At 35.7% G+C, this 16,235-nt stretch overlaps 1 protein-coding gene across 1 annotated transcript in view; it reads right to left on the reverse strand.

Moving 5' to 3' along the window:
- The window catches only part of LOC142344099 (uncharacterized), a 69,929-nt gene extending 69,317 nt beyond the window's left edge, over positions 1-612 (reverse strand). The window contains exon 1 of the mRNA XM_075395585.1: positions 494-612. The gene's annotated coding sequence lies outside the window, so the exon portion shown is untranslated. The remainder of the gene's footprint in view (positions 1-493) is intronic.
- Positions 613-16,235: the final 15,623 nt, after the last annotated feature.

The following is a 16,235-nucleotide window of genomic DNA, read 5'->3' on the forward strand; positions in this document are numbered from 1 at the left end:
ATCACACGCTTAAGGTAGAGGAATTTGATTCCGATTTGTCAGGGCAGCACGTTTATTTAAAATCAAAATCCTAAGTTATGTAACTGCACCCAAAGTTATTTAGTTCCTCGGAAATTCTTAAACAACTTCTTAATCTGCACATAAACCGTGTGGATATTAAACACCCGGTCTGGGCTCCCATTGAATTTCATCGATGGGTCCTAGTATACACTTCGATCGACACTTCACTGATGGATCATCGGTGGTTTATTACCACTTCTTCTCTGGTCATAGACAATCATCCCTGAAATTAGCTGGATCATAGAAAACCATTGATGTTCATCGATGGAAACCAAAGGGAGCTCAACCCAGTCATTATTTAAGATCGCAAATTTAAGTTTTTGGAAATATCACTAATGTTTAAATTTATAAGTTTTCGCTTCTTTGCAAAAATACCTAGATATATTAATACCCATAAACTTCTTAAAAAAGGTGATTTTCATGAAAAACTCACCTGATATCGGTATGCTGTGTTAAATTACAGTTGAATGACTGTGTTGAATAGTTTCTCTGACAAAATTGAATACAATCAGCACAATGTTTATGCATTGTGATCATCAATTTTTCGTGTTTACTGTCAAAAATAAGAATGACGTCAAACTATAATTTTTTATTATTTTAAAAGCTGTTTTTGAGCACGCAAGTATTTAATAATAGTTGGCTTTGAGAAGAAAAATTAATTTTATAAAATGTATTACATCACTAAGAAGATGACGGCGGACAGCCACTTGTGTTCTAATAATAAAAAAATAATTGTGGTTCCTGCGTAATCGCAGCGGAACAGCATTAGGCCACAGCGGCCTGTTCTCAGCTGTCTTTTTTCTTATTATTCCCCACATTTCAAACTGATCTTTTTATGAGCAGAATTGTTACTTTAAAGTTTTTCTGAAAACATTAATGTGAAGTTTTAAGAAGAGGGGGCTGTAATATGCGTATAATCAATCATTTCGGTATTACTTCAATCATTTTTTCTCCAGCATGATTATAAGCCCTGCTCACATTTAACCTCTCATTGTCGTAAAAAATTCGGCGAGAAGTAAACAGATCTCAAAAGAAGACTGCACAACAATAACTCAAAGTCGCGGGGTTCTAGGCAGCCACGATGATATCAAGGAATAATCTCATCGTGGCTTTTTAAAGTATGTAGATGTTCCACAACTAAACTAAAAAGCAAAATAGATCACAATAACGCTTATATTGAAAAAAATTCGTTGAATCCAAACAAATTAGCAAATAACGCTCAAAACTGAAGCTCTAAATAGTTTTCTTAGACAGTAGAGATTCCACTGGACCTCTTCTTAGTTTCTGAAGATTGTGCCAGCCGGATGAAGGGCGTTTTTCTCAAGAAATATCATCATATTTATAGTGTAATTTTTTTCTTAAAATCAGTCAAACTTCAATCGAAAAGATTCAACAAGCCCGTCTCATTGGAGAAAAATCAGAGTTTTTTGTCCTTGGGTGCCTCTTCATTTATTTTAGCGAAGTAAAATAAAATTTGAGCAAAAAGTTTTGAGCAAAAAATTTGTCAAAGTGTCTGTGGTGTTTCGCAGACGAATCTTCATTAGCAATTTTTAATGATATTAGTTTTCATATAGTGATAAATTAGCGCCCAATACCAATGAATCTGATGCCGATAACATCCGATGATATGGCTATTCAAAATTCTGCAACAATTGAGATAAATTTAAGACTGTTTGATGCCTTTATATCCACATCATGCAGAAAACGCAACACTCCTTGCTTTTAACTATAAATTTTCTAACATCAATTGTATTAGCAACAGCATTACCATACTATTCATAAGCGCGCCGAGCTATTTTGGTGACTCGTTAGAAATAAGACAGCATTCGTCTTTGAACGTCTTTAAGGTGAGTGTTGTAAAATTTGAAAGACACGGACACTGACAAAACTCAAGAACACACACACACCAAAAATATTACACACACAAGCACATAAATACAAACCCCAACAACAAAAAAATACCCTTCATATGGGTCTTTTTGGTTTTTTAACTAGTCGTGGATTTGTTGAGGCAATTGTGGCAGTAAACTTTGAAAGGGAGCTTTTCGAAATTTTTCGGAAAATTCTGTCTTTTTTGATGTTTCATGAGCATAATGAAGCAATCAGTTTACACGCATATACCAAGCACATTACATGCACTTGCACAAATACATACAACTACAAAAGCGAACACTCGAACAACAACAGAAATACACAAATACGAACCTTGACATCAAAAATAAATCTTGTTTTAAAACTTCTTTTTGGCAACTGATCTTTACCTATGGCTCGTCTTCGTTCTTTTAAGCCTTGTTTTTTTACTTGAAAACCTTGGTGTGGACTTCATTAGGCAATTGTTTCGAAACTAAAACTTGACAATCCAAAATTGACAATAAAATTTGTAAAAAAAATCTCGCCAAAAATCCTTTTTTTAAAAAATATCTCAGATGTATGACTATTTAAACAAATTAAACCGTTTTCTATTCTCTAACCTAGTCAAAGCCGCTTTTTGCAACAAAAAATGTGTTATTTTTGAATTTTATAAGATTTTTGACAACTTTGCAGTAAACAACACTGGGCCTTTTCACTCTGCGGAGCTTTTTTAATAAAAATTTGAAAATTTCTATAATTTTTATGTGAACTGAAAAAGAAATGATAATTTCCGTTTCCATCTTGCAATTGTTTGTTTAAATCTTCGTGTTTTATATGCGAGGGTTACCAACCAACAAAATGTTTAGTTTTTATATTTTCCGAAAAGCCCACAGACTTGTTTAGAGCTGATTAGAGCAGTTGGAAGAGCATTTTCAAAAAATAAAGATTTGAAAAAAAATGTTTTCTTATTTTCAAAAAAAATTGAATCAAGTATATCAAGTATATTCAAGAAAGTTAATCCATAAGCTCTCTAACTCTGAATTTTATTTATTTGCTTTATGCTAAAGGTTAATAGTCAGAACGACAGATCTGATAAAATAAGGAATAAATTTTTTTTAAAAAAAAATACGAAAAGATCATTTTTTTAGATAATGAATTCGAATGATTTGAAATTCCTTCCATGAAATCTGTTAAATCAAATTCTTTGAAATCCCCGATTTATGAAAACACTGTAATTTTTATCTCTGATGAAATGAGATGACTTGTTAGCAAAAAATATGGAATTTAGAAGAGAATACATTTTGTCGCTTTTAGTTTAACATTTTCAAAACTGATCTTTGTTTTTTTGAGAACTCTAGATTGCCCAAACGGTTCTTTTTTACCAAAAATCTGTTAGTGTTAGGTAGAGAGACGGCTTGGAGACGTAAAACAGCAAGACCGTTAAACAGTATTAAATGTTTATTAACAAAATTTTGAGAAACAAAGAAAAACTGTTTTTTTTCAAAAATTTTAGTCAAATAGTATAAAAATAGTTAAATTTCATGCTACAAGTTTTAATGAATTGCTCGTGACAATTATAACTCCATTTACATTTAATTTATCTAAATCTACAAAATTTCTTTTTGAGTTTATTCTTTACTTAAATTTCAACGCGATTAGATTATTTGTGTCGGCCAGAATAATTTTCAAATTTTCTCAAATTTAAGAGCCACTTCTATATAGCAGATACTTTTTAGACCCAAGTCAACACTGACGTAGTTTTGAACTATCGCCTGCTTCCTTCTTCATATATTTTGTGCTTTTAAGGCACGAAGTTATAAAAACGTAGGACTGCACACTGGGTTTTTGAGCCTTGCTCAGTATGAGATCGTTCTCCATTTTCCATTTGTTCGATGTAATTTTGCTGAAGCAATTTCACTCTCAAGGCAATCAATGTGCCGATTTTTAACCAATAAAGTATTGGTTTTATGAAGGTATTAGCTGAAAATGTTGCTAAACGTTTGTAGGGAATGCGTTGAAAAATGCTGAAATTATGTAGAGCTTACAAAAGTGAGGATACTGAGCGTGGGTAAAACATTCTTTTCAAAAGAACTTTAACAGGGTTCTTGCAAATTTAATATAAAAATTTACAAATAGACAGACAATTAGGATCACTGGTGTCTTATTTTCATATATAGAAGAACGAACAGCTTAATGGGTAACATAAATCAATAGCTAGAGGATTTGTACAATTTTGATTGTTTTATTATATATATATATATATATATATATATATATATATATATATTCCTGATCATTCTGATAGCTTGTAAACTTTGACCCCTCCGTTATATTATTAATTTATAGGTTTCGAAAAAAATATATTTCCTGTTGTACTTATTCAGGAATTCTATTTAAACTTCTTCATTAGCAATTTTTAATGATATTAGTTTTCATATAGTGATAAATTAGCGCCCAATACCAATGAATCTGATGCCGATAACATCCGATGATATGGCTACTCAAAATTCTGCAACAATTGAGATAAATTTAAGACTGTTTGATGCCTTTATATCCACATCATGCAGAAAACGCAACACTCCTTGCTTTTAACTATAAATTTTCTAACATCAATTGTATTAGCAACAGCATTACCATACTATTCATAAGCACGCCGAGCTATTTTGGTGACTCGTTATAAATAAGACAGCATTCGTCTTTGAACGTCTTAAAGGTGAGTGTTGTAAAATTTGAAAGACACGGACACTGACAAAACTCAAGAACACACACACACCAAAAATATTAGACACACAAGCACATAAATACAAACCCCAACAACAAAAAATACCCTTCATTTGGGTCTTTTTGTTTCTTTAACTAGTCGTGGATTTGTTGAGGCAATTGTGGCAGTAAACTTCGAAAGGGAGCTTTTCGAAATTTTCCGGAAAATTCTGTCTTTTTTGATGTTTCATGAGCATAATGAAGCAATCAGTTTACACGCATATACCAAGCACATTACATGCACTTGCACAAATACATACAACTACAAAAGCGAACACTCGAACAACAACAGAAATACACAAATACGGACCCTGACATCAAAAATAAATCTTGTTTTAAAACTTCTTTTTGGCAACTGATCTTTACCTATGGCTCGTCTTCGTTCTTTTAAGCCTTGTTTTTTACTTGAAAATCTTGGTGTGGACTTCATTAGGCAATTGTTTCTAAACTAAAACTTGACAATCCAAAATTGACACTAAAATTTGTAAAAAAAATCTCGCCAAAAACACTTTTTTTAAAAAATATCTCAGATGTATGACTATTTAAACAAATTAAACCGTTTTCTATTCTCTAACCTAGTCAAAGCCGCTTTTTGCAACAAAAAATGTGTTATTTTTGAATTTTATAAGATTTTTGACAACTTTGCAGTAAACAACACTGGGCCTTTTCACTCTGCGGAGCTTTTTTAATAAAAATTTGAAAATTTCTATAATTTTTATGTGAACTGAAAAAGAATTGATAATTTCCGTTTCCATCTTGCAATTGTTTGTTTAAATCTTCGTGTTTTATATGCGAGGGTTATCAACCAACAAAATGTTTAGTTTTTATATTTTCCGAATAGCCCACAGACTTGTTCAGAGCTGATTAGAGCAGTTGGAAGAGCATTTTCAAAAAATAAAGATTTGAAAAAAAATGTTTTCTTATTTTCAAAAAAATTGAATCAAGTATATCAAGTATATTCAAGAAAGTTAACCCATAAGCTCTCTAACTCTGAATTGTATTTATTTGCTTTATGCTAAAGGTTATTAGTCAGAATGACAGATCTGATAAAATAAGGAATAAAATTTTTTTAAAAAAAAATAGGAAAAGATCATTTTTTTAGATAATGAATTCGAATGATTTGAAATTCCTTCTATGAAATCTGTTAAATCAAATTCTTTGAAATCCCCGATTTATGAAAACACTGTAATTCTTATCTCTGATGAAATGAGATGACTTGTTAGCAAAAAATATGGAATTTAGAAGAGAATACATTTTGTCGCTTTTAGTTTAACATTTTCAAAACTGATCTTTGTTTTTTTGAGAACTCTAGATTGCCCAAACGGTTCTTTTTTTACCAAAAATCTGTTAGTGTTAGGTAGAGAGACGCCTTGGAGACGTAAAACAGCAAGACCGTTAAACACTATTAAATGTTTATTAACAAAATTTTGAGAAACAAAGAAAAACTGTTTTTTTTTTCAAAAATTTTAGTCAAATAGTATAAAAATAGTTAAATTTTATGCTACAAATTTTAATGAATTGCTCGTGACAATTATAACTCCATTTACATTTAATTTATCTAAATCTACAAAATTTCTTTTTGAGTTTATTCTTTACTTAAATTTCAACGCGATTAGATTATTTGTGTCGGCCAGAATAATTTTCAAATTTTCTCAAATTTAAGAGCCACTTCTATATAGCAGATACTTTTTAGACCCAAGTCAACGCTGACGTAGTTTTGAACTATCGCCTGCTTCCTTCTTCATATATTTTGTGCTTTTAAGGCACGAAGTTATAAAAACGTAGGACTGCACACTGGGTTTTTGAGCCTTGCTCAGTATGAGATCGTTCTCCATTTTCCATTTGTTCGATGTAATTTTGCTGAAGCAATTTCACTCTCAAGGCAATCAATGTGCCGATTTTTAACCAATAAAGTATTGGTTTTATGAAGGTATTAGCTGAAAATGTTGCTAAACGTTTGTAGGGAATGCGTTGAAAAATGCTGAAATTATGTAGAGCTTACAAAAGTGAGAATAACGAGCGTGGGTAAAACATTCTTTTCAAAAGAACTTTAACAGGGTTCTTGCAAATTTAATATAAAAATTTACAAATAGACAGACAATTAGGATCACTGGTGTCTTATTTTCATATATAGAAGAACGAACAGCTTAATGGGTAACATAAATCAATAGCTAGAGGATTTGTACAATTTTGATTGTTTTATTATATATATATATTCCTGATCATTCTGATAGCTTGTAAACTTTGACCCTTCCGTTATATTATTATATTACAGGTTTCGAAAAAAATATATTTCCTGTTTTACTTATTCAGGAATTCTATTTACACTTTGAGCACATTCAACTCATTCTTACAAACTTTTTACATATTCAGCACATTCTTCTTAATGTTAATTTTGTGTCAATTAATCAAAAATGTGATAATTTTAGTAACTACTAGTAAGTAATAAATAAGAATTTGACATGAACTTGGAAAAATTTAAGGTTATTTATCTGTAGTTTTTTTATATACAGTATGGTACCAAAAAGCTACGTACACCTGAGGATTTTTAAGAGCATTAAAAACGCAACAAAATAAATGATTTTGAATTAAAATTTTTTCTCCTACAACGCGTCACTACGACATTAGTTTTTCTAACGTCTAATATAGTTTTCTTCTAATGACATCTGGTTCAGTTTCGTTCAAACATTCTGACGATTTCTCTTCTAAATGTAGCGAAAAAACTTTTGATTGGATTTAGATACGGACTCTATGCTGGACATTATAGTACCTTCCCATGTTTCTGTCGGATAAAATTGCCGATTATTTTTGATTTATGCACAGGAGCACTCTCTTATTGAAAAACAATGAAAAAGCATTTTTTTGTAATTTAACAAAACTTCCAAATAACCGGCAGCGTTTAGCTTATTTGGACACTTAACAATCATTTTCCGTCCATCTGATCGTATTGTATCCTAAAAGAAGTTAGCGTTTGAGCATATTGACAAACCGTTTTGAACGAATACACTTGCCCTTTTTCTTCAAACTGACTTTTTGCAGCATTTCTCGAAAAAAAAACACAATTCTTTTTGAGATTTCGGTTAACTGTACCTCTGGAAATTGTGTCCCAACAAGAGAAAGTGTTATGAGTCAGTCTAATACGTTCCATTGAGGCTCCATTGAGGCGTTAACTAAATTTTCGGATCTTTTTGAAAATTTTGGGGGCCTTCCGCTCAATATTTTGGCCTTGATTTTTTAACAGAGCGATTGTACGCCTGCTGTCACTGGATCTTGATTTCAAGTTGAGTTGCTTTTGTTTTTGTTTCTCCATGAAAATCTGAAGTAGCGTAACAACTTGGCAAACAGTGAAAAGAGAAAGCTGTTTAACGATCTTTTCTGTTTAACCAGAGAAAATGGGATTTAACACACCTTTTGCACGCCTTTGCGCAAATCATGCTTATGAAGCACGAATCATGCTTTAAAAGCAGAAACCATGCTGGATGTAGCTTTTCGGTACGATAGTGTATAGTAACCATTTGGTGCTCAAATGAAAGTTGCTATGATTTCTGTTCCCATAGTTTCTCTAGCCATTGCGCAAAATTTAATAAATTTTCATAAATCAGTCTTGGACTACTCTGGTAAGAGGCAGTCTCGTGCGCAAAATAGTCTGCACATTTTTTAGCAATAATTCGAGCGAAGATCAGCATCTATACTCAACAATGATCTGTAAAGGACCTTTTTGGATAAGATTGGTTTGATAAGAGATGATTTCAGCACTGAAATGTATCGAAAGAGACATAAGTTTTGAGTGGTCTGGTCAGGATAATTTATAGCGAACTTCGATCTCACGGAAAATTTTGAGCACGCGACAGTCTAATCGCATGTCACTTCACTCTGCGATGTTTCGATCAGAAGTTAGATTGATGTGGAACTGTCTTGTCAGAGGTAACTTCTGAGGACTATCATCATGTGTTGCCATGGCTTACAACTGATACGTTACGAAAGCAGAAGCTGTTTTGCAAACATTATACTTGATAATATGAATAACAGGCAATAAATATTTTTAATCTCTTAAAATGTTGAGGTTATTCACTCCTACATCAAATATTGACTTGATAATACAGGCAAGAGCGAAGAGAACCAAATTCCCAAATTCAGTCATGCGCCATACAGAATACTTTGGTCACATTGGGCCAGACCAAACAGACCCAAGACTAACCCTAGGCCAGACCAAACAGACCCGAGCCCTGGGCATATCCGCGTCGAGAGTTTCGTCGGAATCAAACATAAGAAAGCGTCGGTTTTCGTCGGTTTTACTTCGCCAAAACCGATCAAAGCCCTTACGTTTTTCTCCTCCTTTTGATCGGTTTTCGTCGGTATTCAAACGTAAGAATCGTCGGTTTTAAACGTAAGAAGCGTCGGTTTTCGTCGGTTTCAAAACGTCAGAAGCATCGGTTTTCGGTGGTTTTAAACGTAAGAAACGTCGGTTTTCCTCGGTTTTAAACGAAAGAAGCGTCGTTTTTCGTCGGTTTTAAACGTAAGAAACTTCGATTTTGGTCGGTTTTGAATGTAAACATCCTTTTATAGCAGAAGTACTGCCGGAAAATTGTCTCAAGTTGATTGAAAAAACCAACTTTTGAGATTTTCCGGTATATTCTGTGTGTGTTTCCCTCATCCTTTGTCATCCGGGCTGGGGATCGGCTACGGCGGAGCTACATACAAATATTTTTTACGAAATGCGTTGAAAAAAGTGCTAAAACTGTGACAAGAATTGTATTCAAAACGCGCTGATGTTATTTAAGAAATTGTGGTGAAGATGCGATGAATTTTAAAATTTTAAGCGGCTTCTCAAATTTTCAGCGCATTTCAGCGCATGCAGCGCTTATCTTACATAGCTATGATGCAATCAGCGCACTTCTTACAAAAAATGCACTGAAACGGTGCTGACATCTGATTCAAAAGACTACAAATTAACAACAAATTCAGGCATAACTCAAAATTTCCACGAAACTTTCCAACAACTGCATTGAACCAAAAAAAACCTTTCCACTGACCTTAGTGTATAAACTGATAGGACTTCATTTGCCTTTAACTGAGGTTTGTCAATAATTGAGGTTTGAAGTCTTTCTGCTCTGCAAATAACATAAAAAACAAGAAGTCAAATTTATCTAAACAGTGCAGTCAAATTTATCTGAAGTCAAATTTATCTAAAAAAAACAATGCACCGTTACATTTCGAATAGTGTTTTAACAATAAATTTCGACAAATAAAGTAAAATTGGCCTCATTTTTGTAGCTGCTCCTTGAAAACAAAAGGTTCTCAATGTTGCCAGGATAGCGAATTTTGTCAAAAAGTTAGTATATCCAAACTAAATAATTATTTTTTTCGGAAACTTGTCAAGTTGCATTAATGAAAAACCAGTATGCATAAACTGATGTTCCAATTTCGACAACCGTTACGGCTACTACTACTACTACTACTACTACTACTACTACTACTACTACTACTACTACTACTACTACTACTACTACTACTACTACTACTACTACTACTACTACTACTACTACTACTACTACTACTACTACTACTACTACTACTACTACTACTACTACTACTATTACTACTACTACTACTACTACTACTACTACTACTACTACTACTACTACTACTACTACTACTACTACTACTACTACTACTGTTTGAACACTTAAATTCCATAAAGAAATAAAGGAACAAGGACAATAAGTACAAACAAGTTAATAAAATGCATATAAGTTTGAGCTTAATTGGCTTTATTTAATCCAGGAAATGCTGTTCGACAAAACTGTTGAAGCGGGATTTAGACTCTCTTTTCGCTTGCTGTCGTAAGGTGATGTAGCTCATGTTGTTCCTTGAGCAATCTTCTTCAAGTTGATCCAACCACGTCTTGCGTTGACCCCCTGGAGCTCGTTTAGCATGTCGATATTTTTCTGTCGGCTCCCAGGTGAAGGCTCGGAGCGCTAGACGATCGTCATTCAACCTCAGGATATGGCCAAACCATTTCAACCGTTTAATCATGATCATTGCAGAAAGTGTCGTGATACGTGATCTAGCCAGTAATTCTTCATTTGTCACCCTCTCCAGATATGAAAAACATAGTATCCTTCGCAGACAACTAGTGTGAAAGCTCTCAAGTTTCCGTTGGGTTGATTTAGTCATGGTCCACGTTTCAGAGCTATATAAGACCACTGATAACACGAGAGCTCTGTATAACTTGCATTTGAGGGGAATGCTAAGTTGTTTGCTCTTCCAAAGCTTCTGAAAGCTCGCAAATCGCTGTCTCCCTTCCGCCAGCTTGGCACTGATTTTCTTTAGGTCACCATGTTGCAAGCTCACGAAAGAACCGAGATACTTGAAAGCTTTTACATTTTCGAACTCCACTCCATCTCGATCGTGGACATTGGAGGAGAAAATGAGAGATCTTCCAGCCTTTTCTCTGCCGCAGTACCGTGACTCGTGAATTCGTCGGCCTTTCACAGTTGCGAATTTCCTAGTGCACTTCTGACAAGTGAGGCTTTTCTCTAGCCCAACAAACTTTGACGCGCTGTCTTCGACCCTCTTCGAATTCTTAGACTTGCAGAATCTGGCCTCATGCACTTTGCAGCCTCTTGCAGTGTCGAAGCGACGTTTACAACCTGAACATACATAACTATCGTCATCAGAGACCGCAGATGATCTGTTATTCGCCGAATACACTAGATCAGCAACCACTGATCTCTCGTCGCTGCTAACTGTCACAAGCTCAGCCTCCGCTGAACTTTCCAGTCTCAGTTTCTCACCAGCTAGTGTCTCGAACCAGCCCGCATTCTTCTTCTTGCCCACCAGCACCTCTTTGCCAATGAGTAGTCGGGATTGGTTTCCGGCCTCAATGAGAGTCCCAAAACGGCCTTTGCGGTTTCCTGTAAGAACTTCCACGTTCCTTTGAGCAATGGGTACACTGGCTCCGGGTTTTTCCCTTTTAACACCCATATTCTTTGTCTTCCCAACATTGATCATTAGGCCAACAGCCTCGGCTAAAGATTCAATTCTATGTAGATTTGTTTGAACTTCGGAATCAGAGACGCCCAATAGGGCAACATCATCGGCGAAGTCAAGATCAGCAACAAAGCGTCCAATGTCGATTCCTCCTTGAACTGAATTAGCCAACACATAGTTTATCACAAGGCCAAAGAGAATAGGCGACCATACATCACCCTGGCGAACACCAGTTTTTACGTCGAACATCCGGCCCTTCTCGCCCGCTGCCTTGACGCAGCACTTGAAGCCTTCGTAACTGTTGCGGATGTCAATCACAACTTTTTGTGGGAGCCCGTAATGTTTCATTATCTTGTACATCATCTCGCGGTCCACCGAATCGAATGCAGCGCTGAAGTCAATGAAACAAAAACTGATGTCCAATTGGAAGGCCATGCATTTCTCTAGTATTTGCCTCAACGCAAACAATTGGTCAGTGCAGCCCCTGCTTTTGCGAAATCCGCATTGTTCTTCTCTTAGCACTTGATCAAGTGCATCTTTGCATCTATTCAGGATGATTGACGCAAAAACATTTCCAGGTACCGAGAGCAGTGAAATTCCGCGATAGTTCCCACACTCAGATCTTTTTCCTTTGCTTTTGTATAGCGGGACAACTTCTGCTAACTTCCAGTCTTGTGGAAGATTTTCTTCAGTCCAGCACTTGTTGACAATGTCCCAAAGCCATTCAGCGATTCCAATATGCGACTTTAGCATTTCGGCAGAAATATCGTCTGGTCCACTTGCTTTACCGTTTTTCAGTTTACGCACGGCATTTAGAACTTCATCAAACCGAATTGGACCTAGGTCTATTTCAAGACTCTCGGATGCTTCCACTATTCTCAATACAGAATTGCCGCTTGTCGTGGTTGGATTTAACAGATGCTTAAAGTGCTCGGTCCAACATTCCAACCTTTCTTCCTTTGTTTTCAGAGGCTCGCCTGTGGTTGAAACTAGTTTACTTATATGAGGACTCCACTTCCGGCATAACTGTTTTGACTCCCCAAACACTTCTTTCAGGTCACCTTTAACTGAATGATCTTGTATTATTTCACCTTTGTCTTTCAGTCACTGTCTTTTGTCAGATCTTAACGCTTTTCGTACTTCTTTGCAGCAGTATAGAGAACATTAGCAGCGCCTCCGCGCTACTATGCTCCCTCAACTGTAACTCGGCCCGTTTCCTAATCAAAGCCAGCGTTTCAACTGTAATCCAGGGTTCGTGCACACGCTTTTCGGGAATGAGTAGTTTTGTTGCCGCTGCATTAAGAGCCGTTCGAAAATTTGCCCAAGATTGTTCTACGCCTTCAAAAATATCGCTCTCATCGAGATAGCGTTTCACTTCTGCGCAGAAAGCTTCACGCGTGACTTCATCGCGCAACTTGGCAGAGCACACTTTCGGTTGACTGCGTGGCTTATGTGCCACTACTTTGAATCGCACTTCGGCAATGACCATTTCGTGATCGGTGAGAGTGATCTTTCCCCTCCTTGTCCTAACGTTGTGCAAACAACTCCTGTGCCTCGAACTGAATAAGATATGATCTAACATCTTCTTTCGCATCTGTTGCTCAGGTGGGTTAAATTTATACCGGTGCACTAACCGGTGTCGAAACCAGGTTCCACCAATCAACAGGTCATGAGAGACACAAAAGGACCACAATTTTTCTGAGTTATCATTCTCCTCGCCCATTCCAAAGGGGCCTCGGCAAGGCACGTTGACATCAGATTGTTGACCAGGTTCTGCATTGAAGTCTCCGACGAGGCAGACTCTCTCCCTTTGTTTGAAACTGGATACCAAGCTGCTCAACTGATTCCAAAAATTGTCTTTCGCTAAGTCGTTAGCTTCATTTGTGGGCGCATAGCACACAATCACAACGAGGTTAGCTCGTCTCTGAGCTGCAAACTTCACATAGGTCACTCGCTCACTTACAGCAACTTGCTCAATTATGCTACCGGCAAGTCTTTTCGTCACTGCAATACCAACTCCTCCTTGTCTCGCTTTTGCAGTCGATAGCCAGGAGTCAGTGAGGAAGAGCTTGTTGTCGCCAAGATCTAATTCCTGCTCCTCCAGTCTTGTTTCTTGCACTCCCAGGACGTCCAAATTGTACTTCTTCAGGTCCATTTTCAGGCTTTCTAATGAACCTGATTGAGCCAGTGTCCTGACAATGAGGGTTCCAATTCTGAGGTTTCTATTCCACGGGAGATTCTTAGCACCCCTCACCCGGGACTCGGGGCCATTTTTGTTTGAACTCATTGCATTGGGTTTTCAGGCTCATATACATCTAGTCGCGCCACCAACTAGAGGACCCTTGCCTCGTTAGCTCGGTGGTACTAGGCATCTGCCCTAGGGACTACTACTACTACTACTACTAATACTACTACTACTACTACTACCACTACTACTACTACTACTACTACTACTACTACTACTACTACTACTACTACTACTACTACTACTCCTACTACTACTACTACTACTACTACTACTATTACTACTACTACTACTACTACTACTACTACTACTACTACTACTACTACTACTACTACTACTACTACTACGGCCAACTTGAATTTGGGGTAAGCGATCCGCGGATTACGGTTTTGCTCGGAGATATCTGATTTCTGTTCCCAGAGCTCAGATAAAGCTTGTTTCCGTTAGCCAAGATGTTAATCTAGCCAAAACTGAAAATGGCCCTATTTGAAAAGCATTTCTTTGGTTTTTATTAGAATTTAAAAATTTAATTATTTTTTGAAAAAACTGCACTTTTCTCTCAATTTCACATATAGAAGTTACTTTTTCTCACCGTAGATTGATAGTCACGCTTGAGAGCTTTCCAGAACAATTTTTTAAATCATTCTAGCTCTCTTATTTGTTGTTTTATTGACCGAGCGGATTAGGGTGACATCCGCGGCCAAACAGTAAGGGAAATTGAAAACTCTGTTTCCTCATCAAAAATTTATATTTTTGATTTTTTCTTTCAATTTCGGTGCTGTATGACTAAGTTCTGGCATTTTTGGTCTTGTAGTGCAGTTGCGTTTAGTGCCTGGAAACGAGCTTATTTTTAGGTCATAAAATGAAAGTGACCCAAACGAGTGACCACTGAACTGCAAGAAAATTGGAATGAGGCAAAAACTCAAAAATGAGTCCTGGAGTCTGAAATTTTGCATGTCGACTAAAAATAGTCATACAAGACAGGTAACTTTTTGCTGGATTCTAATATCTATTAAAAACCGAGAAAAAAAGGTTTTTAAAATTCTCGACTTGAATTTGGGTACGAATTTTTTATAATTTTTGGCCGGATGCGAATATCTGGAAGACGGTTAATTTTAATGAGCTCAGCAAAATATTTTTTGAACCTCAATTTCAGAAAGCTATCCGGGTTTAAAAGGGCCGATTTTTTTATTCAAATAGCATAAGAAAAAATGAAAAACTATTTCGAACACCAGAAGCAATTTCCGACGAGACTCAGCAAAAATAAGGCCATTCAAAATTTATGCTACTGAGGATTGTGATTCAAAATGTTTTGAAATAAACATGTTAAGAGTCAGCGATCTCGATATTTTCAGCTCCCAATTCGAAAAATAGAGTTCTGAAATTTATGTCAAACTCTTGTCAAGCAGCAGAAAATTATTAAAGTTGATAGGTCATTTTTGCAACTTTTTTTTTCTTTCTAATGTTTTCAGTTTGCTTGTTGGGTCACAAAACTTACCGAAAACAATTTTTTAAACACAACTTTTCACTGGAAAAACCGTTTTGTTGTTGTTTTCAGTTGATTTTGATTTTTTGTGAAAAACTTGAATTTGGGTACATCGCAGTTTGTTGAAGTCAAACTGAAAAAGATGAGATCCATTCAAAGAGAACAACATAAACAAAAATGATCATTTTCATGCAAGAAAACTTTTCAGTACCTTTGCGATATAGTTGTTTTCCTACAAATTTTTTTTTTGAAGCAGAAAGAATAATAACTTCGAAAAAAAAGGAAGCAAAAAAATCTGAAACAAAAAAATAAGAGTTCAAGGTACAGAAAAACGAATTTGAGAACTGTTTCTGATGTCATTTCTGAAATACTGTTTATTGTTACAATTCAGTTTTATGGAGAAAAAAATACTTACGTTGATGAAACTGCACATATATTAATAATACAAGGGGAAAACTTTGAGAAACCAAAAAACTAGAATTTGGGTTCGAAAAAAAAATGCCAAAGTGGCCCTATTGGTCTGGTCGCCACGTTTTTCTATTAAACATAAAAATAATTGTCATACCAATTCCTCGAACTTCTCATGGATGTTCGTACGGAAAAATCCAGCCTAAATTATTTAAAGACATTAAAATTTTGCCAAAAATTTTGGTATGAGTAGAATGCTTTTGAGTGCTTTCAATATCTTTCGAAGTCCATTGCCTGATTAGGGATCAGTTACAGGTTAAAAAGTGGCCTAAAATAACGGAAATACGTTTTGTTTGCTACAGGGGTAAGAAAAAATGATTTCTACGGGGCCAGAGCCTTCAAATCGAGACGATCCCCTATTTTTTTTTTCAA

This window comes from Convolutriloba macropyga, chromosome 8 (genome assembly GCF_964194025.1).
Source record: "Convolutriloba macropyga chromosome 8, txConMacr16.3, whole genome shotgun sequence".
In the NCBI taxonomy this organism is placed as follows: domain Eukaryota; kingdom Metazoa; phylum Xenacoelomorpha; order Acoela; family Convolutidae; genus Convolutriloba; species Convolutriloba macropyga.